Genomic DNA, 25,669 nt, shown 5'->3' with positions numbered 1-25,669 from the left:
ATGTTTATTATTTGAAATAAAAAAAATGCTTTACAATCACTTTAATTGTTTAATTAGCAACACAGCCTAATTCAGGTATGTATATACTGAGTCTTAAGGGAAGACAGTATATCTAACCCACCTACCTCTATCATACCAGACCCCATGACTTAAATATTTTGTGTGGGGTGTAAGGCTAATCAATCCTTTAAAGGCACTTTGCATAAATAACTTTAAAGGATACACTAATACGTTCTTTAAATTCCTGCTGATGAAACAATAAATCTACATAATGATGCTATACTAATATAATTCACATATTTCTACCATCGACAAGTATGTCAAAGTGCTTGAGTATTCCAGAATGGCATGACCAAAAGCAGCTATTTCAGGGAGGACATTTAGCAGACTTTTCAGCATGCTGCACCCCACTTTTAGATGCCATGAAATAGTGGTGATTTGCAAGGTACATTTTAAGTACAAATATTCTTGTGTTCAATAAAGAGAAAGGGGGGAGTGGATGTTTGCTTTTAGGTTGAGTGTGAGAATATTGGTTTATTTTCTGCCTAGTTCCACCCAGAGGCCCCTGAGTCTGGTTAGTCAGAGGTGTGAAGGAGGATTATACTCCTCAAGTCCTCCTCCTCTGAGAACAAAAGCTGGCACATGAAAGTGGAAGATCCTCTAACAAGGTAGGCACCAGCTCCTCCTCAGAGGAAGAAGAGAAAGTATTCTCCCCTCTCCACAACCTTCCCTGAGGAGGATTTGCATATTTATTTATTTCAGGTACTTATATAGCACCATCAATTTACGGAGCACTTTACATATACATTGCACATTTACATCAGATCAAGGGCAGATCCAGAGTCTAGTCTCGGGAGGGGCATTGCCAGAAAATAAGGTGTTGCTTACAGAAATCAATTAGGTGTCCAATGTGTCCGCTGCAATGTTGCAGTACCGCTAAAAAATCAATGATCGCCGCCATTACTAGTAAAAAATATTTAAATATAAATGCCATAAATCTATCCCATAGTTTGTAGACGATTGTCAGGGACTGCAGACATGGTACAAGAGATGGTCAGAGACTGCAGACGTGGTACAAGAGATGGTCAGAGACTGCAGACGTGGTACAATAGATGGTCAGAGACTGCAGACGTGGTACAAGAGATGGTCAGAGAATGCAGACATGATACAGGAGATGGTCAGAGACTGTAGACGTGGTACAAGAGATGGTCAGAGACTGCAGACATGGTACAAGAGATGGTCAGAGACTGTAGACATGGTACAAGAGATGGTCAGAGACTGTAGACATGGTACAAGAGATGGTAAGAAAATGCAGACATAGTACAAGAGAGGGTCAGAGACTGCAGACATGGTACAAGAGATGGTCAGAGACTGCAGACATGGTACAAGGGATAGTCAGAGACTGCAGACATGGTACAAGAGATGGTCAGAGACTGCAGACATGGTACAAGAGATGGTCAGAGACTGCAGACATGGTACAAGGGATCGTCAGAGACTGCAGACGTGGTACAAGGGATGGTCATGGTACAAGGGATGGTCAGAGACTGGAGACATGGTACAAGAGATGGTCAGAGACTGAAGACATGGTACAAGAGATCAATGCAGCCTCATCAGTGCCCATCATTGCAGCCTCACTGTACATATGAACGCAGCCCCACTTTTGTATATTAATGCAGTCCCACTTTTGTATATAAATGCAGCCCCACTTTTGTATATAAATTCAGTCCCACTTGTGTATATAAATTCAGCCCCACTTGTGTATAGAAATTCAGTCACACTTTTGTATATAAATGCAGTCCCACTTTTGTATATAAATACAGTCCCACTTTTGTATATAAATTCAGTCCCACTTTTGTATATAAATGCAGCCCCACTTTTGTATATAAATTCAGTCACACTGTATATATAAATTCAGTCCCACTTTTGTATATAAATACAGTCCCACTTTTGTATATAAATTCAGTTACACTGTATATATAAATTCAGTCCCACTTTTGTATATAAATTCAGTCCCACTTTTGTAAATAAATGCAGTCCCACTTTTGTATATAAATGCAGTCCCACTTTTGTATATAAATGCAGTCCCACTTTTGTATATAAATGCAGCCCCTGTATATATAAATGCAGTCCCACTTTTGTATATAAATGCAGTCCCACTTTTGTATATAAATGCAGCCCCACTTTTGTATATAAATGCAGTCCCACTTTTGTATATAAATGCAGCACCATTTTTGTATATGAATGCAGCCCCACTTTTGTATATAAATGCAGTCCCACTTTTGTATATTAATGCAGCCCCACTTTTGTATATTAATGCAGTCCCACTTTTGTATATATATTCAGCCCCACTTTTGTATATAAATGCAGCCCCACTTTTGTATATGAATGCAGTCCCACTTTTGTCTATGAATGCAGTCCCACTTTTGTCTATGAATGCAGTCCCACTTTTGTCTATCAATGCAGCCCCAATTTGTATATTAATGCAGCCCCACTTTGTATATGAATGCAGCCCCACTTTTGTATATGAATGCAGCCCCACTTTTGTATATGAATGCATCCCCACTTTTGTATATTAATGCAGCCCCACTTTTGTCTATGAATGCAGTCCCACTTTGTCTATGAATGCAGTCCCACTTTTGTCTATGAATGCAGTCCCACTTTTGTCTATGAATGCAGTCCCACTTTTGTCTATTAATGCAGTCCCACTTCTGTCTATTAATGCAGCCCCACTTTTGTCTATTAATGCAGCCCCACTTTTGTCTATTAATGCAGCCCCACTTTGTATATGAATGCAGCCCCACTTTGTATATGAATGCAGCCCCACTTTGTATATGAATACAAGCCCCACTTTGTATATGAATGCAGCCCCACTTTGTATATTAATGCAGCCCCACTTTTGTATATGAATGAAGCCTCACTGTGCATGGCACTCACCATGGCATTGCCTCGATCACACACAGCAGGTATCTCCTCTCCCGACGTGTGTCATGGAACAAACAGGAGCTGTAGGTCTGTGTTTGGCAGGGCAGTGTGCTCTAGCAAGGTCCCACTTCTGTCTATTAATGCAGCCCCACTTTTGTCTATTAATGCAGCCCCACTTTTGTCTATTAATGCAGCCCCACTTTGTATATGAATGCAGCCCCACTTTGTATATGAATGCAGCCCCACTTTGTATATGAATACAAGCCCCACTTTGTATATGAATGCAGCCCCACTTTGTATATTAATGCAGCCCCACTTTTGTATATGAATGAAGCCTCACTGTGCATGGCACTCACCATGGCATTGCCTCGATCACACACAGCAGGTATCTCCTCTCCCGACGTGTGTCATGGAACAAACAGGAGCTGTAGGTCTGTGTTTGGCAGGGCAGTGTGCTCTAGCAAGGTCCCCCCTAGACGGGCTTGTGTGATAGACAAAACACTGATTCAATCAGTGTTCCATCTCCATCTACTATCACATGAGCAGGTCTAGCACAGGCAGCACAGCCGAACACAGACCCAGCTCTCACACACAGCGAGAGATGCCCGGTGTCATACACGCAGGAGAGAGGGGGAGCGCTGCAGTCAGCCACAGCTCAAAGCAGCCTCAGGACAGGCAGCCTACTGGGCTGCGCCAGATCGGCCCTGGTGATGACAGAGAGAGAGTGAGAGACTCGGCAGCGGCAGCTGCAGGCACTGCAAAGCAGTTTTAAAAAAAATATATAATTTTTTTTTTTTTTAAAGCCAATGTGACCTAATTCAAAGTAGGCAGGTAGTGGGCGTGATGTATTAAAATGAAGCGTGACCCCATGTAAATGAAGGGTTGAACGAACGGCGCATGCGCACGCATTCTCAGAATCACGTTGCATATACTCCATAAGATATGACGGCTCAATGCCTTCGACCTACGCCCAGTCCCATTCACGTACGACTTATGCAAACAACGTAAAATCCAATGGCTGTTCTGACGTCCATACCCTAACATGACTTACACCTGCTATTTGGTGGTTTATCTTTACGCCGGACGTACCCCTTACATAAACGGCGTAGCTTACTGCGACGGGCGCAAGTACGTTCGTGAATCAGCGTATCTAGGTCATTTACATATTCGACGCGTAAATCAATGGAAGCACCCCTAGCGGCCAGCGTAAATATGCGCACAAGATACAATGGCGTAGGAGACTTACGTCGGTCGGATGGAGCCGAAATTCAGGTGTATTTCCTTTACAGATTTAAGCGCATAGATACAGCACATTCGTGGACTTACACGGTGTATCATTAGATACGCCAGCGTAAGTCTTTGTGAATCCCGGCCATTATGTCCAATTTGCTTTTTTCCTCCTTGTTTGTGTTGTTCCAATACACACAATTGGAATAAACATGCATATAGCAAAACATGTGTTACTGCAATACTTTTCTGTGAGAAATACTTGATTTTCTGGAAACATTTATGGGGTGCCAAAAATTTTGGCCATGACTGTATATTAAAATGATGTAATGCGCTTGTTTGATGCTTTGAAAACGATACAATTCCACTGCAGTCAAAAAGCTAATTTAAGTATTACATTTTAGAAGTTACTATACTCTACTACAGTAGTAAATCCCTTTCAAAGCCTCTAAACTTTTTAAGAAATTTTTTGTTTATCCCTATTCAAATGAGTGACATAAAATCCAGAGCAACTTATACAACATTTTAATTTAGAGTAATAGATTATTTACTTTACACTTAGTTCATACATAAAGTTTATTCCCTGCAATATTTCTCCTCCCTAGAAAATTCTTGTAACGGAACCCCAAATGGGACAGGGGTTAACGCCGTTTAAGATATTCCATTCCCGAACCCAAGACAGCTATCAACACTCCACAATCCGGCGAACACGACCCATACAAATTTCCCCATTAACGAGACACACACAGCTCTCTATGAAGTTCAAGCAGGTCTGACAATCTTTACTGAGACAGCGGGCTCTTATATACACAAAAAGAATACTGCAGTAATCAAATGAACAATGACCCAACTCCACCCACAACATCATATAATGGTTCCTAACGAGCCCCCTTAATACACATCTTTTAGTCAGACATTCTGGTTCCAGCTCTGATATAATTTACATGAGCTAATTAACTACAGTCGATAATTCATACACCTGACCTTTAGGCTGTCTGTTAACTCACAATACACATTAACATCAATAGACCTTCACACAATACAGGGTCAATTAGCACAAGCCACCCTAGATTATTTACATCACAGTAGCAGACTTAATTACCACATCAAGCTTTATAGTACACAACAGCCAGGTAGCTGGAGGTGATGACATCTTTCAATCTTTCAATTAACAGCTTTCAATTAACCTGTTGAGTTCAGAATCAACAACCAGTAATAGTTCAAGATATCCTGGAATATATTGTGAATTACAGACCCATGTTAAAGCAATCCAAGATATATTCTGACTGTCCATTATTTTCTGGCTCATACTTTGTAAGACCTTCTGGGTTCCACGGGCCCTACCGTTACAATTCTCATCTCAGAAAAATTTACTAATATTGTTTAAACTAATGTGTCAGCTTTACTACCTATTCTTGCTTTACAGTACAGCCGAGACACTTTCTAAACACTTTAACCCCATTAAGCGGTTATGAGCGCACTCTAACAACTTTTGAGGGATACTGTAATGGAAGCGAAGTATTTCACCAAACCCTCTCTAAAGCGTACGCATTACTGGTCGCACCCTCTGAGGACTTTCGGTTGCCCTTGTTTAGGGGGTGGGAGGGGGCTTTAGATCAAACTTTTTTGGAAGAGCAATGTACCAATATAATACACAATACGTTTAAGTCCTTAATCAGCATAAGGATGCAGGAGACAAATTTTAAGATCTTGTCCCGGTGGTACCGCACCCCAGTATTCTTAAACAGATGCTACCCGGAGGTATCAGCTAATTGCTGGTGCTGTGGGGGGAAGGAGGGGACTTTAGTACATATTTTTTGGTCTTGGCGAACTGCTCAAAAATTTAGTGACCAGTAGTGTTGCTCACGAATATTCGCATTTCGAATATTCGTTACGAATATGGCATATTCGAATATTCGCGAATAACTCGAATTTTGCGGCCAAAATTCGCTATTCCGAATATTCGTATTTTTTCAAATTTATTTTTAAAACAGATCACATCCTATCGACGTCTAAAAGCATTGCTGGTATGATTAGAGACCCTGGGCCGAGTAGCTAAGCTGAGGCGATCCTTTTATGTTGCCGAATATTCGCAATCGCGAATATTCGATTTCCGAATATTCGCGAATACTTTCTCCGCCCTTCTTTTGCATCAGAGCCAATCAGAGTTCTCCTACCACAGTTGTCAAAATCTCGCAATCAATTTCGCATTCGCATTAGCGAAATTTCGATAAAATATCACCAATATTCAATTTCCGAATATTCGCGAATACTTTCTCCGCCCTTCTTTTGCATCAGAGCCAATCAGAGTTCTCCTACCACAGTTGTCAAAATTTTGCAATTAATTTCGCATTCGCATTAGCGAAATTTCGCACATTTTTTTATTTTTATTTATAAAATATCACGAATATTCGATTTTAGCGAATATTTCACGAATATTCGTCTATATATTCATGATATATCGCAAAATCGAATATGGCGTATTCCGCTCAACACTAGTGACCAGGAGATTATGGAAGACCCGTCCTTTTTCCTACTGCAGGATACTAAAATCCCAGTTAAATCATATAAGCAATCCATTTTATTCCATCTGTGGAACGCAGCTAAATCATGTATTTCACTTACTTGGAAGCAGACACAACCACCATTGGTAGGAATGTGGCTTAAAAGAGTAGACCAGTTAAATCTTATGGAGGATTTGGTTTGGACCTCCCAGCAAAAACGAGGGATATATCTGAAAACATGGTCCTTATGGAAACCTTTAATTAACACAGAAGAGGGAAGAACCCTTATATACGTGAATCTTAATGATTAAAAAATAAAGAGATTGTTATTAGAGTCCCGATAGGTGGAGAGGTTAATCGGGAAGGGGGGGCAGGGGGAGGGGAGGAGAAGGTGAAAGACAGGTTCCGTCCCTTCCCCACCCCTGCTTATATTTCTTTCTTTTTACTTCCCCCTTTTGGTTTTGTTTTGTTTGGTGTGTGTTTTGTTTTGTTTGATTTTGTTATATATTGAGAGGTAAGAGAGAGATTGACACTTTAGGAATACATAGGGAGAACCCCCCAGGATGGAGTCTAAGATGTATTTTGATTTGGGGTGGGAGGTGACCTTTGGTATGATGTAATAGGGGGGTCTAAAAGGAGATAGTTGATTTGTTTTTGATGTATTTAGAGTATATGACCTTAGTCCCCGGAAGAAAACAAATGTACTTGTGTATTTGATTAGTAGATTGATATGTATAATAGGTTGTATTTGTATTTTAATAAAAGCACTTACAAGATTGTTGAGTGTTAAAAGACATGATAAAATTAGGAGTCCTCATCTGTGGCATGTGTCCATCCTCAGCATGGTGCTAGAGAGCAGTGTAGAGCCACCCAGCAGCTATAAAGAGTTCTCATACGTGTTGGAGAAAAGAGGCAGCAGGGTAGCCTGTATTCTGGGTTCACTGTGGGACACACAAGGCTGATGGTGTCAGTGGGGAGAAGGGGTGGTAACGCATTTCGGAGCATGTGCGGCTCCTTCGTCAGATGTACTTTTTGCTGTTATCCTGGGACACAGTCTAAATACATAAGGGATCCAAAAATTGCTTTGTTCTGCTCCTAAATATCAGTCAGGTTAATATTCAGCCAATTGAGTTCAGTGGAGACAAATTTTAATACAGATGTGACAGAGAGAGTTGCTAATAGCTTGTAAATAAGTCACATGATCTACACATCATTTTACAAATTCTAAACCAATCCCAGACTGTTTGACAAGAAACAGTTTTGAAAGTGCATCAATCATAATGTACAAACTTTTTGCACATAAGATTGCACAATAGGTGCAGTAATGCATATTTCACCATCTAATATTGAAATGTATAAACATTTTGTGGTCAATAGTGCTGCACACATACTTATAATTTTCTTACATTTTATATCAGATTGCCATTCCCTTTGATTGCACTGCTGGACTACAGATAAAGGGGGTTATTTACGAAAGGCAAATCCGCTTTGCACTACAAGTGCAAACCACAAGTGCAAAGTACACTTGAAATTCCACTGAAAGTGAACTTGGAAGTGCAGTCGCTGTAAATCTGAGTGGTATATCTTAAATGAGGGGAAGGACTGCTGATTTTATTATCCAATCATGAGGAAGCTAAAATGCTGTTTTTTATTCTCCTTGCATGTCCCCCTCGGATCTACAGCGACTGCACTTCCAAGTGCACTTTTCACTTGTAGTAGCACTTGTAGTGCAAAGTGGATTTGCCTTTCTGGGTGTCTGGGTGCATAGTAGCCCATCCCTGTCTGCTCTCCTTTCCTCAATATTGGCTAAAGAGTGTTATAGGACCAACAAGCTAATAGGAAGGACAGGAAGGGTAAAACTGCACATTGATCAGAATAAAGTAAGTGAATGTACAGAAGGTGACTTCACTTTCACAGAGAGAGTAATTGGTTGTGGCTAGAATGGCTGCATGTGAATTTGAGAAAAAATAAAAGCCTAATGCCTGTTTTAAAATAAAATCTGAAGATATTACAGGTTTCCAAACACTAGCTACATAGCACAAGACGAAAATGAGTTAAATGTGTGAAACTCCAAACTCACAAATGAATACATATATTTAGAATTAAGTTGACATTATCAACACCTACTGTACAGCTGTAAGTAAGATGTTAAATGTTATTTTTAAAATAGTTCAGTAAAAATCACATGCCAATAAAGGAATTACTGTCACCAAATGTATGATGGAACGTTCCAATTATTGGTCTCAGTCACAGCTAATTTGTGTGAAATCTACTGTTAACATGCAGGTGGAGGCTTGCAACAAAGCATAGTTTCTTAGGCATTTCTAACAAGAAATTGAAGGTGGTGGAAATAAAAGGTCTCTCTATGTCCTGGTTTCCCATGAGTCCTATGCTCTTGCTAGTGGCAAAGTTTATGTGCTATCATTCTATGGAAATCATATGACAATAACAGAATTACTGTCATCAACATATGATGGAGCATCCCAATTATTCATCTCAGCCACAGCTGATTTGTGTTCAATGTGGGAAAAAATACTGTCATTGCATAGATTGAGGTTTGCACAATGCACACTTTATCAGGAATTACTTACAAGGGATGGAAACTAGGGAGCTTCTTCTATGTTCTGGATTCCCATACCCATGCTTTGGCTGGTGAAAAGGTTTACCTGATATAAGAATTTTCTTTGAAGACATTCAGTGCTTCTGTTACAATTGCGTAGACTGAATTTGTTGTGGAATTCAAAGTGGAGCTAAAATGTAATGAACTCTTTCCTAATGCTCACCCTACTGCCTTAAAAATGGAACATGCTAAAAGAAAACCCAAAAAATAGGATTAACCAGTGGGACCTTCGATCCTTCTCTTTAGCAGTGATCAGCTGGCCAAATTTCAAGGGATTCTTACATCTTTACAGCCAAGAAAACTGCAAAGTAACTTTGGGTCCTAGGTACTTGGGAATGGTTGTGTGAATTCCCTTCTCCTATCACATTGGATACATAGGGCCAGATTCACAGAAGAGATACGACGGCGTATCTCCTGATACGCCGTCGTATCTCTGTGATCCGCCCATCCTAACTATGCGGCTGATTCATAGAATCAGTTACGCATAGATAGCCCTAAGATCCGACAGGTGTAATTGACTTACACCGTCGGATCTTAGGATGCGATTCCATTGTGGTCGGCGTAGAATATGCAAATGACTAGTTACGGCGATCCACGAAGATCCGCGCGTTCGTCGCAATCTCGTACGTCATCGCTAGTCGGTTTTTCCCGTTGCAAAGTTACACCTGCTTTAACATGGCTGATCTAAACATGTCTGCTCATAATATTTTTTTTCTTTGTTTGTTATAAAGTCTCCTTCACTGATAGGCACTGATGAGGCAGCACTGACAGGCACTGATGAGGCAGCACAGGTAAGGTGACACTGATGGGCACTGATAAGGAGGCAATTATATGCAGCACTGACAGGCACTGATGAGGCAGCACTGATGAGGCAGCACAGGTGAGGTGGCACTGATGAAGAGGCATTAATATGCAGCACTGATGGGAACTGATATGCAGCACTGATAGTTTTCACTGATATGCACTGATATGTGGCAATGATAGGTGGCACTGATATGTGGCAATGGTAGGTGGCACTGATATGCAGCACTGATGGGCACTGATATGCTGCACTGATGGGCAGCACTGATAGATTGCACTGATAGACAGCACTGATGAGGAGGCACTGACAGGCATTACTGATGGGCACTGACTGGCATTACTAATGGGCATTGATTGGCATCATGTATGGGCACTGATTGGTATACAATGTGGGTACAGGTGTGCACTGATTGGCATACAATTTGAGCATTACTGATGGGGTACCGATGGGCGGCACTGGTGGGCATTGCTGATGAAGATACGACACCCCCTGTATCGTCACGTGTGGGGCAGGGGACAGAACAGCAGGAGAGTCTGTGTGAGGCTGTGAGGATTGTTTGCCATATCCCAATCTGTACATCTTGCTACAAGCATGTTCTAGAGTGGTGCACTGTCGCACCTGCAGTATATGAGTACCCCGGCAAGGGATCTCTCTTTTTATTTAAATAAATATTTTTAAAATGTTACTTGCAACATCCTGTTTTTTTTTCTTATATATTCTATGATCTGGAGCTGCCTGCCAAGGAACCAGGAACCCAGGATTATCCATTAGAACCCAGGTGTGGTTCACAAGCGTGCACAGACCAAGCTTAGTTGCAAGGTCGCACGCTCTAAGGTGAGCGTCCATTACCATAGGGGAGCATCTGTGTGACTACACCTTGGCATGACTTTTGGATCACTCACTGGGCCGTGTGTTGTTGAATGAACTGCATTATACATCACGCTTGGATTGCTGCTTCTGATTAAATGCACTAAAGCACTGTGGAATTTTTCATTCATTTTTTTATCCACACTGAAGCACCTTAGAATACTTTTATATGGACTTGTGTATCATTTTTAAGGATTGGACTGTTTACCACTATTATTTATTATGCATGTTTATGCACTTATGCACCTTAATGTGATGTTATTTTTTTGATGCAATTTTTTTTAATCATTATTTATATATATTTACTTGTACTATTTGTTTGCACATATCTACATCACTTACCGGACACATATCCCCCTTACTTTGTATAGTGGTGTGTGCACTATCATTTCATTAGTGCTGCGTTTTTTTCATTTTATTTGGGCATTGCTTATGAGTCTGCATTGATGATCAATGCTTTGAATAACAGCACATATCCCCCCCTGTCAGGAGAGCAGCCGATCGGCTCTCCTCTGCCTGTGCCTTGTCAGCGCGAACTGAGGAAAACTGATTACCAGCACTTCCTGGTTATCGCTGTGATCAGCTGTGATTGGACACATACAAGACAAAAACAGAACATTCCAAAGCTCAGCTCACCAACCAGTCTGCTGACCAACCAAATTAACCTGTGCAACAGTCTGCATTAAAAACATGGGTTTAGTTAGCACACATTTTCAAATACATGCATAAGCTGCAAGGCCTCTTCACGGCACCCTGTGTATGCTTGCAGTCCTAAACACTACTGAATTTATGAGCGTCTACACAGTGGGAGCACATGCATTAAATAAATAGATGAGGGGCAGGTGGGCCTGGAGGCACCCCAATCCCCTAAAAGAAACAGGAGCACACTGGACACCCAGCAAGTAGCACAGTGACAGCAAAGGTGCCCAGTGTGTCCCCGGACCATATTTTCACCAGTAAAAAACAAATGGCCCCTGTCCCCACTTATAACTGGCCTTCACAGCAATGAGCACATGGATGGGTAAAATGCATAAAAGACAAAAGCAGAACATTCCATAGCTCAACTCACCAACCAGTCTGCATTAAAAACAGGAGTTTAGTTATCACGCATTTGCAAATGCATGTGTAAGCTGCAAGACCTCTTAACGGCATACTGTGTGATTAGACACAGTCGATCAAAGCCAGTGACGAGGGAGGGGGGACAGGGACCAGTCTGTTTCTACAGACGCAGACAGCAAGGTTTGGAAGCAAACCCACATGAGTGCCCTCTTAGAAAGTGGCTTACTATGGAGGCACTCCCTGGAGAGGAGGAGCCAAAGCGCCAGTAGGGGACACGAGAAGAGGAGGTTTAGGGCCTCTCTGTGCAATTCCATTGCACAAAGCAGGTAAGTATAGACCTGTTTGTTATTTTAAAAAATGCATTTACAATCACTTTAAGAAGACAAAAAAGAGTAGTCACAAACGGTAAGCAAATACAATGTTATCTTTCTTGTGTAATTTACTGCTCCCATGCAATAGAGATGAACAAAGACAGACATGTTTGTTGTCCAGCTTGGGTGTAAACCCTGGCTGCCTCTATACGTACTGGACTGGTAATGTGCAATATACTGTATTACATTTTTGTTTTTGGGTTTCAGATATGGCCCAAATTGATTTTAAACAGTCATAACTAATCGTATAAATATAATAACATGACTGAAATTAAAAATAAAATGAATCACCATTGTTTGAAAAGGAAATAACTCATTAATTCAAAAGTAGATAAACGACATGATGTTCCAAAGGCATGCTGTGAGTAGAATGAATAATCTTGTTGTTAATCAATGGGCAGTCAGCTATTAAGTGAAATAGAAGTATGCATTGTGAAGTAAACATAGAAGCCTTATAACAAAATGCCAGATTCTTCAATTCACAAATGAAAGCGTTTGTTAACCCCAAAAAAATAAATCGATTTCCTGGTCCCTTAAAGCAGATTAAACAGCACAGTGCTTGAATATTCTTAAATATTTAAATATTCATACCTCAGTATTACTGTGACACCTCACTCTATTGCCAGAGGTACCAGTGACACCTATTACCAGGAGAGAGAAACCACATATACACTGAGGAAGAGAAAAGTCTGGATGGCCGCACTCTGATACAATCACCTTTTATTGGTTCCATTTGGTAAAAATGACAAACCATACAGCAGATGGTGGTGAAGGAACATAATACTATACTAACGCGTTTCACACCTCAACTGGTGCTTAATCATAGCTGAAGTAATAGACACACACATAGGTATATATATATATGTAAAGAGCTTGATAACAATTAACCGGAAAATTGAGAACACCCATGTGTGGCCAATAAAGCATAGACAGGTGATCAAATATACCAATAGGAACCCCAATTCCCTGTTTGGTAATAAATGATAAAACCTTACTAGGCAGAAATGATCTTCACAATTTCAAACCAATTAAATATTAAAATATAATCATTTATATCTTGACGATCTTGCAGTGACCTACAGTATATTTCAAATACATGTATACATGTCTACAATGTATGCACATATTCTAATGCTACAAATTTATAATATTATGGTAACAAGCTCATGCACCCATGCACACCCATTAAACTAAAAATGAAAACAAAAAATGAAAAAGCTAAAGCTAAACAGTACGTATAGTATGTATGCACATAGATAGGCATGAGTCCGACCATAATCAATATGTCATTAAAAGAAAACTGATAAAATTCCTTTAAAAAAATCATCAAACAAAGAGGGAGAGACAAGAAAGATATATATCGAACTCTACGGCCCCGTACACACCATAGAATCCATCCGCTGAAAAATCCCAGCAAATGGGTTTCAGCGGATAGATCCTATGGTGTGTACACTCCAGCGGATCTGTTTCTGCGGATATTTATCCCCTGGGATGGATTCCAGCAGATCAAATATTTGCTGACATGCCAAGCAAATCCATCTGCTGGAATCCATCCCAACGGATGGATCCGCTGGTCTGTATAGACTCACCGGATCCATCTGTCCGAAGGGATCCCCCGCATGCGTCGTAATGATTCGACGCATGCGTGGAATTCCTTATATGACAGCGTCGCGCACGTCGCCGCGTCATAATCGCGGCAACGGCGCGACACGTCATCGCCAGGGGATTTCGGCGCGGATTTCAATGCGATGGTGAGTACACTCCATCGCATTAAAATCTGCTGAAATCCTCGAGAGGATTTATCCACGGAAACGGTCCGCTGGACCGTATCCGCGGATAAATCCTCCCGTGTGTATGGGGCCTACAGCTCTAGATGACGAGCATATCATGTAATCTTTGTATACACTTACAGTATAGGGAGTGTGTGTGAATAAAACAATGGACAATTGAAAGATATGTATACACTCATAAAATTGGGAAATATCCCACTCAAATTTGCAGGCTTCCTAGTGTTCAAATTAAATATCCAGAAAACCTCTTTACAAAGTATCCTAAATTCATCACCACCTCTTTTTAGAAGCACTACTTTCTCAACTCCCTGTGTGTGTAGACTGGTAACATCTTTATGAGTATGACCCCTGGCCTGACTCCTGATTCTGTTCCTGATTCGCTCCACTGCCTCATACCTCTGGCACCACCCAAACACATCTGCCTTACAGCACATCCAGCTTGTTCCAGCTACTCCCTGGTGATCAGCTCATCAAATGGCAGTAACCAGCAAACCATGCTTCACTGGACACTGCACCCCCTGTACCACTCTCAGGGGTGCGCTGCACTCAGCCACAAGGGGTGCCCTCACAGCAACTCGGCCTCACACCCGGAACCTGACAGGCTTGGATCATGCTTATCAGGCCTCGTACAAACGACTGAGTTTCTCTGCAAAAACCAGCAAGAAACTTGCTGGGAGATATTTTTTTGCCGAGGAAACCGGTCGTGTGTACATTTTCGTCGAGGAAACTGTCGAGAAACTCGACGAGCAAAAAAGAGAACATGTTCTCTATTTCTTTGACGGGAATGGAGAAAATTGGCTTGTCGAGTTTCTCGACAGCCTAACAAGGAACTCGACGAGGAAAACGATGTGTTTCGCCCGTCGAGTTCCTCGGTCGTGTGTACGAGGCTTGATGCTTATCTATGTGCATACATATGTACTGTTTATCTTTTTCAATTTTTGTTTTCATTTTTAGTTTATTGGGTGCATGAGCTCATTACAAAAATGTTATAATTGTATACATTGATGTGTATGACTGATACACACGTAATAATCCTTTGGCATGCATATGTGCATATATTTGAAATAGATCACTACAAGATCGTCAAGATATAAATGAATATATTTTAATATTTGATATGTTCTTAAATTGTGCAGATCATTTCTGCCTAGAAATGTTTAATCATTTATCGCCAAACAGGTGATCCGGGATCCTATTGGGATGATTGATCACCTGCATATGCTTTATTGGCCACACATGGGTGTTCTCAATTTACTGGTTAATTGTTATCTAGCTCTTTACATATGTTTGCATATATGTGTGTGTCTATCACTCCAGCTATGATTAAACAGCAGTTGAGGCGTGAAACACGTTAGCTGTTACTGTTTGTTCACCACCATCTGCTGTATGGTTTGTAAATTTTAATGCACATAACCAATAAAGGTGATTGCATCAGAATGCGGCCATCCAGACTTTTCTCTTCCACGTGTTTCTGATGCATGCAGGGCTGGCACTTACTTCATATGCAGAGACAACTGAGCAGCGGGGGAGTTGCTTTCCTTGAGCAATGTATTACCTGTTTCACAGAGTTTTGGGGAAAATCGAATGAACAAATAGACTACAAATCAGCTTGGGCTGACTACCACCCAGCATGACTAAATTTAGAAAGTCACCCCTGTTTAGGACAGGGTGGCTACACAAATACATGTGCTCAAAGGATGTGTACTGTAGCTATAAATATGCCACTATAAGGGGAAAACAAGGTTTCCAGCTTCTAACAACATGTCCAAACAATAAATAAATGATTTAAAAAGGGCTATACTAATACAGTATGTACATTTGTTTCTGAATAATGACACTAATTAGTCAAAATGATTAGTGTCAATGTTGACAGAGGCAAAATTCAAGGAGCTATTAATGTGTTTATAAAACAGCTATTCTGATTATATGCTCTGTCCGATAATAACACTGGAAGTGCAATGCAAATTTGCACAGAAAATTCTAGCTCGTTCCAACAATATCTGCAAGATGACTGAAATAATAACATTATGTACTGTGTCAGTTGTGGTGAATTTTGAATAATTGACTCTGATAATTGTGTAGGTGAAGTCACATGCAATTAAAAATTAATTGCTAATTGTCTGATGGTCACAAATTCTGTTTATTCAGAAATGAGTTGCCGATTTGCATGTGGGGTTGCGTTTTTCTCATCATGTCTAATGAGTCTGTTTGCTGAAACGTAAGGAGGGATCAGGCGCCTGGCAGTAAACTAATTTTGTGGTGAGGCTGTAGAATGAATGATTGGAGACCAGAGGTCAGGGGTCACCAGGTCCTCATTTACTTTTGAGAGAAATGACCTGTTGTGTTGGTGTTAGAAGTTGAATTATTAATGCATGTTGATTAGAAACATGCAAAATGATCTAGTAATGTGATATTTCTTTCAAATGATCTTATTTAATGTATTTTCTGATTGAGTTTTAATATTTTCACTGCACATGAAATGTATGAACTATTATTAATGAAAAGTGAAAATAGATTATCCAGACTTTAGTAAAGATAGATTTTTTTGTTAGTAGCTATCAGATTCCAGGTATTATTTTTCTGGCACAGATAGGAAAAGCAAGAGTTAAATTAAAGGGCTATCTTTTGTTGTACACACTCAACTCTTCTGTTTTATACGTTCATAGAAGGAAGTGTTGGGACTTTTTTATGGGACAACGACTACCACGAGTTTGTAGGTCTCGATCCCTGAATCATATTGGGGAAAAAAAGGGGGGAAAAAGGGGAATAGAGGATCAATGAACTTTATGTGAAACACACCGCCAGAATCAATGAGTCAATTGATATATACTAACATATTTAATGGTACATATGGATGCATATGGGACAGTAAATTACATTTAATAAATAACATAAAAATAATACATATGTATATATACACACACACATGCAGCTATGTTCCTACATAGTTCATGATATATAGCAAACATTTATTAAGTACAACCCAAACTTGCATATAGACATGATTGATTGTTCACATGATATTGTAAAATTGATTAAAAATTCTTCAAGGTGGTCTCATAATAGACACATGATAGCTGCAAAACAAACAAGGCGCCTCTAAGTGCAGAAATGTAAAACTTTTAATATCCCCTAAAGGGGTTAAAACACTTCCAAGATGGTGGATGAAGCAGGCATGTAGCAGGTAAGTGTGTCCAGAAGATGTTCCAGTGGCAGGGCAGTCCCAGTCTGATGATAAAGCTTCCAGGTAAGTCCACAAGATAACAGCCAACTTGTGCTGTGAGTGTTTAGGGAACACAATGGTGCTGGAGCCTGAGGATGATGTCAGAGGAAGCGAGACAAAAACCAGCATGGAACACAAACAGGAAGAGGACAGGAAGTGTGTCATAGAGGCGGGACGCGTTTCTGAACAGCTCATTGGTTCCTTCTTCAGCCAGTGACCGTCACTGGCTGAAGAAGGAACCAAAGAGCTGTTCCGAAACGTAATGAAATATAAATGCCAAATAGTATAGTAAATAAAATAACAGGAAGAGGGGGAACCACATCTTAATACCAACACACTTACCTATAAGTAAACAAACGTATTCAGCAACATGGGTAGTATTGGTAGCTGGAGGCGCATTTGGATGAAAGGAAAGCCAAATATTACCCTTAGTAGGAAGTGAAAAGCATAGTCCAGAGATGTGAATAGTTTCCTCAAGGTGCAAGGAGCAAACAAGGTATGTGCTCCATAAGGTTGTAGAATATATACCCGCCACATCGCCACAAGACCCCACCAACATCACGCTGCATGTTGATGGGAAGGCAGGGGCAGTGTTCCAGCGGCCATTGACGCCCAGCACTTGGCACCACACTCCTCACTAATGGCACATGCAGATGGATAAACTTCTGCCCGCGGTGTCAACATTGACGTCAAGGGTACAACATGTGGACGCTGCGTCGACAAGCAGTGAGCGCCTGCCCACCTCCCCTAACATCTAAGGAAAAGGGGAAGAAGGGGAATGCCCCAGTGCGTCGTAGTTTCCGGAAATGACACAAACAAGGGACACCCCCAGAATCAATCGCAACCCTGAGTAGATGTAAATTGCAAAGGTGTGTGCTTCCATCTCTTAAAGCGGTTGTATACCCTTATTTAAAATTTTTACCTACAAGTAAGCCTGCACGGTTTAGGAGATATTAACTTTGCATGCAGCCGCTGATGTCAGCAGCGATGGTCTGTGAATGTCTGGCAGATGCTGTTGAACCTTGCCGGGAAGAAGACTCCTGCATGCATGCGCATTAGAGACGTCATCGCAGCTCCCGCCACTCACAGCGCTGGAGCCACAAACCCGGAAGAAACACAGAGGGTAAAATGTCAGCTTCCTCTGCATGGACCAGGATGCGATACAGAGACCTCGTTCTAAGGTAAGTATTTCATAATTTCACCATAAACCAGCCACAACCAGGTGCTCCTCCCAAGATTTCTGACAGAGGAGTGAAAAGAATTATCAAAAGAGTTGTCCAAAAACCAGGGACCACTTGTAGAGAGCTTCAGAAAGACAGTCAGTGATGATTTTGGGAGCCATGTCATCTGCTGGTGTTGGTCCAATGTGTTTTATCAAGTCCGAAGTCAGTACAGCCCTCTACCAGGAAATTCTAAAGCACTTCATGCATTCCTCTGCTGACCAGCTTTATGGAGATGCTGATTTTCCAGCAAGAGCCCACATTGCCAAAAATACCAATACCTGGTTTAATGATCATGGTATCACTGTGCTTGATTGGCCAGAAAATTAATCTGACCTAAACCCCACAGAGTATCTGTGGGGTATTGTCAAGAAGAATATGAGAGACACCAGACCCAACAATGCAGATGAGCTGAAGGCCACTATCAAAGCAACCTGGGCTTCTATAACACCTCAGCAGTGCTACAGGCTGATCATCTCCATGCCATGCTGCATTGATGCAGTAATTCATGCAAAAGGAGCCCAGGTCAAGTATTGAGTGCATACTATACTGTACATGGACATACTTTTCAGTAACTTTTTTTTATTGGTCTTATGTAATGTTCTACTGAGTCACTGAATTTGGGGTTTTTACTAGTTGTCATAATCATCAAAATTAAATAAAAGAAATGCTTGAAATATATCACTCTGTGTGTAACGCATCTATATAAAATATACAGTATGAATTTAACGTTTTGAATCGAATTACTGAAATAAATTTACTTCTTACTCATATTCTAATTTTATGAGATGCACCTGTATGTGGTAGGATCTATTTATCTTTATCTTTCCCAATTGTTGCACATGTCCAGATCAGAGACTATGGCATGGATGGCAGCATTCTTTGGCAGAGAAGAACCATGGGACTGGAGCAGTGATAAGGACAATGCTTCAATTTACCCTCAAATTACCATTTTTGCCATCAGCAACATTTTGCAAGCATGCAAACTCTAAATTTCACTCATTGAGCTACTTAGGCTAAACCTGCTTAGAAAATCTAGCATGTTTTACTTTATTTTGAGGTTGTGTGTTTTTATATATTCAATTTAGTTTAGTTTATTTACTGGTAATTTAAAGTTCTTTGTATTTGTGTATTGAACATTGTGTACACTGGAAGAATTATTTCTCTAGTGGGATTTTGAAAGGTAAACTGCTCTATAAGTAAAGGCATAGGTTACAAGTATAGGATATTTATTTAAATGTGATAGTAGATGAACACAATCTACATATGAACAAGTGAAAATCCAAATAAACAAGTGGATATACAGGATGCACAAGATGGGGCAGATCCTCAAAGAAATGACGCCGGCGTATCTGTTGATACGCCGTGTAATTTCAAATTTTGCGCGTCGTATCTTTGTTTTGGTATCCACCAAACAAGATACGATGGCATCTGTGTTAGATCCGACAGGCGTACGCCTTAGTACGCCGTCGGATCTAAGATGCAATTTTCCGGCGGCCGCTGGGTGGCGTTTACGTCGTAATCCTCGTCTAGTATGCAAATTAGCTTTTTCCGACGATCCACGAACGTACGAGCGGCCGTCGCATTTTTTTACGTTGTTTCCGTTCGGCTTTTTCCGGCGTATAGTTAAAGCTGCTATCTGGTGGCGTACTCAATGTTAAGTATGGTCGTCGTTCCCGCGTAGAAATTTGGAAATTTTACGTTGTTTGCGTAAGTCCTCCGTGACTGGGGCTGGACGTCATTTACGTTCACAACGAAAACAATGACATCCTTGCGACGTCATTTGGAGCAATGCACCCTGGGAGTTTTGACAGACGGGGCATGTGCAGTTCGTTCGGCGCAGGGACGCGCTTCATTTAAATGAAACATGCCCCCTCCTCACCGCATTTGAATTCCGCGCGCTTACGCCATGAGAAATACACTACGCCGCCGTAAGTTACGGAGCTAATTCTTTCTGGATTCAAACCAAAGCCAGGTAAGTTACGGCCGCGTAGCGTATCTCAGATACGCTGCGCCGGTGCAGATCTTTGAGGATCTGCCCCCTAATGATCAAAAATAGACATGCAATACATAAGGTACAATCATAGCTCCGTTGTATGTGTCATACAAACAGGAAAAAAAACAACGTTTTGAGTTTAAGACAGATATTTCTCTTCTTCAGGGGTATGTGATTGTGACCATGATGAAAGATACGTCTATAAATTAGAAAGACAGTTGTAAACATAAAATATAATGGCAGGATAAAGTATCATGCATACTTTTGTCATTTAAAAAAGTTATATTTACACTGTACAAACCGAAATAAGCGTGCAACCCAAATATTGACGTGCAAGGGTGAAAAAAAGGTTAGTGCACACGCATAAAAAATATATATACTCACTATAGTGAAAAAAGTTTCAGTGTAACAATGCACACACAGAAAATTTATATCAATGCATACAAAAAAAGTATATTGTAAAAAAACACAGTGTAGTTGAATAAACCAAAGTGTTAACTACCCATAATGAAGGTAGTAAAAACAATATATGGTGAAATAAAGTCCTAAAAAAATGTGTATAAATATAGAGAAAAGGTTAACAGCAGGACACTTCCAGGAATCAGTTCACCGATCGCTGCAATACTCAGTGTAATATCTGGAAGAAGCTTGGATCTTATTCTCAGCCAAAAGGATGTAAAATTACTAACTCTTACCGAATAAGATGGACCTCGATTTAGGGAGGTCAATGAAGCACGTGCATCAGCCTGCCGGCCCCGGCAAAGGATCACTCAACTCAGGGAGGGGTGCTTCTGTCGAATAAGATGGACCTCGGTTTAGGGAGGTCAATGAAGCGTGTGCATCAGCCTGCCGCCCCCGGGAGGGGCTGAGTGATCCTGAGTTGAGTTATCCTTTAATGGGGCCAGCAGGCTGATGCACACGCTTCATTGACCTCCCTAAACCGAGGTCCATCTTATTTGACAGAAGCACCCCTCCCTGAGTTGAGTGATCCTTTACTACTTTAGGACCCCAAATCCCTCCTTTGCACTTAAAAGAATTTAATAAGGCCAAGTTTGGCAGTTTTGAATACAGTAATTTTTTTAATAATTTGGCGCCTTAAAGGCTCCAATAAACATGAAGTGATTTTATGACATCGCTTGTAGGTTACTACAGGTGAAACTCGAAAAATGTGTATATTATGTAAAAGTTCATTTATTTCACTAATGCAACATAAAAGGTGAAACTAATATATGAGATAGTTCAAGCCATGATTTGTCATAATTGTGATGATCATGGCTTACAACTCATGAAAACCCCAAATCCACAATCTCCGAAAATTAGAATATTACATGCAATTAATAAAACAAGGATTGTACATGGAACAATATCGGACCTCTGAAAAGTATAAGCATGCATATGTACTCAGTACTTTTTTTGGGCCCCTTTTGCAGCAATTACTGCCTGAATGCGGTGTGGCATGGAAGCTATCAGCCTGTGGCATTGCTGAGGTGTTATGGAAGACCAGGATGATTCAATAGCAGTCTTCAGCTCTTCTGCATTGTTCGGTCTCATGTCTCTCGTCTTTCTCTTGGCAATAGATTCTCTATGGGGTTCAGGTCAGGCGAGTTTGCTGGCCAATCAAGCACAGTAATCCCACGGTGATTGAACCAGGTTTTGGTGCTTTTGGCAGTGTGGACAGGTGCCAAGTCCTGCTGGAAAATGAAGTCAGCATCCCCATAGAGCTTGTCTGTGGAGGGAAGCATGAAGTGCTCCAAAATCTCCTGGTAGATGGCTGCGTTGACCCTGGACTTAATGAACCACAGTGGACCAACACCAGCAGATGACATGGTCCCCCAAATCAACACAGACTGTGTAAACTTCACACTGGACTTCAAGCATCATACAGTGTGTGCCTCTCCATTCTTCCTCCATACTCTGGGTCCTTGGTTTCCAAATGAGATGCAACATTTTCTCTCATTAGAAAATAGGACTTTGGACCACTGAGCAACAGACCAGGTGTGGTTTTCTTTAGCCCAGGTAAGAATACAACATTTGAAGCCCATGTCCAGGATCCGTCTGTGTGTGGGGGCTCTTGATGCACTGACTCCAGCCTCAGTCCACTCCTTGTGAAAGTCCCCAACACTTTTGAATGGCCTTTTCCTGACAATCCTCTCCAGGCTGTGGTCATCCCTGCTGCTTGTGCACCTTTTTCTTCCACACTTTTCTTCCAGGACTCCTGAAAAAAATACAGTTTTTAAAACTTTTTTCCATTGATACATGTTCCCTCGGGCAAGACCCTGGTTCTCAAAGACGTTTTCACAGGAAAACTATAGACACACAGCAGGTACAATATTTAAAGGAATTTTTCATTTTTTTATTTTATTTAACCACTTCATTACTGGGCACTTAAACCCCCTTCGTGCCCAGATAAAATTTCAGTCTGGCTTTGGCCAATTATGGCTCTCCGTTTTTTGCGCGCTGTGATTGGCCAAGCATGCGGGTCATAGTGCATGCTTGGCCAATCATCAGCGCGCAATGCCGCAGTGAATTATGGGCCGTGGCGCGTCACTCGAATTTGGCGCGAATGACCCGTTTTGTTCGTAATTTGATGAACGATCGAACATACGATGTTCGAGTCGAACATACGTTCGACTCGAACGCGAAGCTCATCCCTATTAATGTGCTTTGATACAGCACTTTGGGAACATTCAACTTCTTTTGCAATTACCTTTTGAGGCTTTCCCTCCTCATGGAGGGTGTCAATGATGGTTTTCTGCAAAACTGTCACGTCAGCAGTCTTTCTGATTGTGATTCCTACTGAACCAGACTGAGAGACAATTTAAAGGCGCAGGAACCCTTTGCAGGTGTTATGGCTTAAATAGCTGATTAGAGTGGGACACTTTGGGGCAGATTCACCTACATCAGTGCATATATAGACTGGAGGAGCGCATCTCATTTCCGTTACGCCGGCTCAACTTAGAGACACAAGTACCGTATCCACAGAGTATTTGCGTCCAAATATGCGCCGGCGTAACGTAAATTATGAGGCGTAAGGCGGGGTAATTGAAAGTGGAAAGGAAGTGGGCATGTTCCATTGAAATGAGCCGTGACCCCATGCAAATGAAGGGCCGGCCTGATTTTGCATGCGCGCATGACGTTGACAATGATCAGCACCTCTCTGCGCATGCTCAGAACTCGGCCCGCCGTAATCAGTGAGATAGGAACTAGGCCCGGCGTACTAAGTGAGATACGCCCAGTGCATAAATAGGCCCAGACATACGCCCTTCCATTGCAAAAGTACATCCATTTGTTTCCCTTCCTGAAGCAAGGTGCTTTTGTTCTGTTGTCTGTTGCTGTGTGTTGGTTTGTGTTGGTGTGTTATTGGAGAGTGTTATTGGAGAGTGGTCTTGGAGAGTGGTCTTGGTGTTTGTATTTCTTGTTTGTTTTTTGTGTTTGTATTTCTTGTTTGTTTTTGGTTTTTGTATTTCTTGTTTGTTTTTGCTGAGTGTTTGTTGCAGAGATGACAACAAAGAACAAGAAGTTGAACTTCTCTCTGCGGGAGAAGGAGATTCTTACCAGAGCCATTACTCTACATGGGCGGTTTTTGCATGGCCCTGATAGTCGGGACACCACCCCTGCCAGGAGGAAGCAGATCCTGCAGGACATCATAGATGATGTAAATGCCTTGGGGGGTGAGACCAGGAGCCTCAGTGGGATAAAAAAAAGATCAACAATCTGAGGTGCGTGGTCTGTGGGAAGCTGGCAAAGCTAACAGCTCATGCCAGGGGCACTGGAGGGGGACCACCTTGCAATATTAGGCTGACTGCTGAGGAGCGTGCGGTGGCCCAGTGCTTCCACAGGCAGCAAGTGGAGGGGCTGCCTGGCTTTGACTCCATTGAGGAGGCCGTGAGGACAGGTAAGTGTTTTTTTTCCTATCTGGTGTGTAGCATGTGTGGGGGGGAAGGGAATATGTGACAAGTGTGTGGATCCTCCAACCTGTTTATGTTTTGTGTCATCCACAGATGTGCAGGAGGGTGCTGGGCCATCTGGCCAGTCCGCAGCCTCCACCGGACATCAGTCTGAGGAAGACACCCAGGCAAGCCGGGAGTCCTCTATGCAGGGGAGTGGCCGCAGCTCACCCCATGAGGAGGTTGAGGAGGAGGAGGAGGTTGAGGAGGAGGAGGTGCTAAGTGCCAATGAGGTACTTCTCTATTTGGAGGAGGTTCCCCCTGTGGCTGGCAGCAGTCAGACCTCCATCACTGGTAGCCCCTACCCACTCCTCCCCCAATAGGGCTCCCCCCCAGGGGTCTCCCCTACTCCCAGGCCACAAGCCTCATCTGGAGGCAGGAAGGCGACACGCAAGACCAGGGGGGTGGCAGAGTTTCTGCCTGCAAATCTGCGTTGGGACCAGGCCCTTCAGACCCGCCATCTGGGTCAGGTCACCCTGACTTTGGAGCGGATGGAGGAGAGCCTGGCCTCCGTCAAAGATGCTCCTGATTCCCCCCCCATGAGTCTCCCCTGAGGGGCCGTGGCCGTGGGTGCCCCAGGCGGGGGTCACGCCAGCGGCGTTAGGTGTTTGTCTTTTTGTTTAGTCAGTGTTTTATGTTTATTTCTTCATTTTTACTGTGTTTATGATTTGTTTTATGTTTGTGAATGATGTATGATTGTGGGGGTGACATTCCTGCCGGAAAAGGAGTGTCACCCTCATTTGTGGTGGAGAAGGGTTCCCCAGGACCAGGGAGAAGTGATCCCCAGGTCCGTGTGAATGGTGTATGAATGTACAGTGACATAATTGGAGCCTTGGTGTGGCGTTGCTGCTCCCTAGTACCGTGCGGTGTACTTTGGTCTAATCCAATTTGATGAGGATGTGGGGTGTGTGTGTGCTAGGGACCACAGTGATGTGAATGCGTGCATTCTCATTGTGCCATGATTAATGTGTGTGTTTAAACGTGCAAAGATGCCTTCTGCGAGGCGTCTCCTGACTGCTTCTTCCTTTAGAAGACAGGGTATCCTCTGTTAGGGGGGGATTGCGTGGTTCGGGGGTCAGGTCATCACGTAGCTCAATCTCCAGGCCCTTTCTCACGGCGAA

This window comes from Rana temporaria, chromosome 3 (assembly GCF_905171775.1).
Source record: "Rana temporaria chromosome 3, aRanTem1.1, whole genome shotgun sequence".
Lineage (NCBI taxonomy): Eukaryota > Metazoa > Chordata > Amphibia > Anura > Ranidae > Rana > Rana temporaria.
This window is presented reverse-complemented; position numbering follows the sequence as displayed.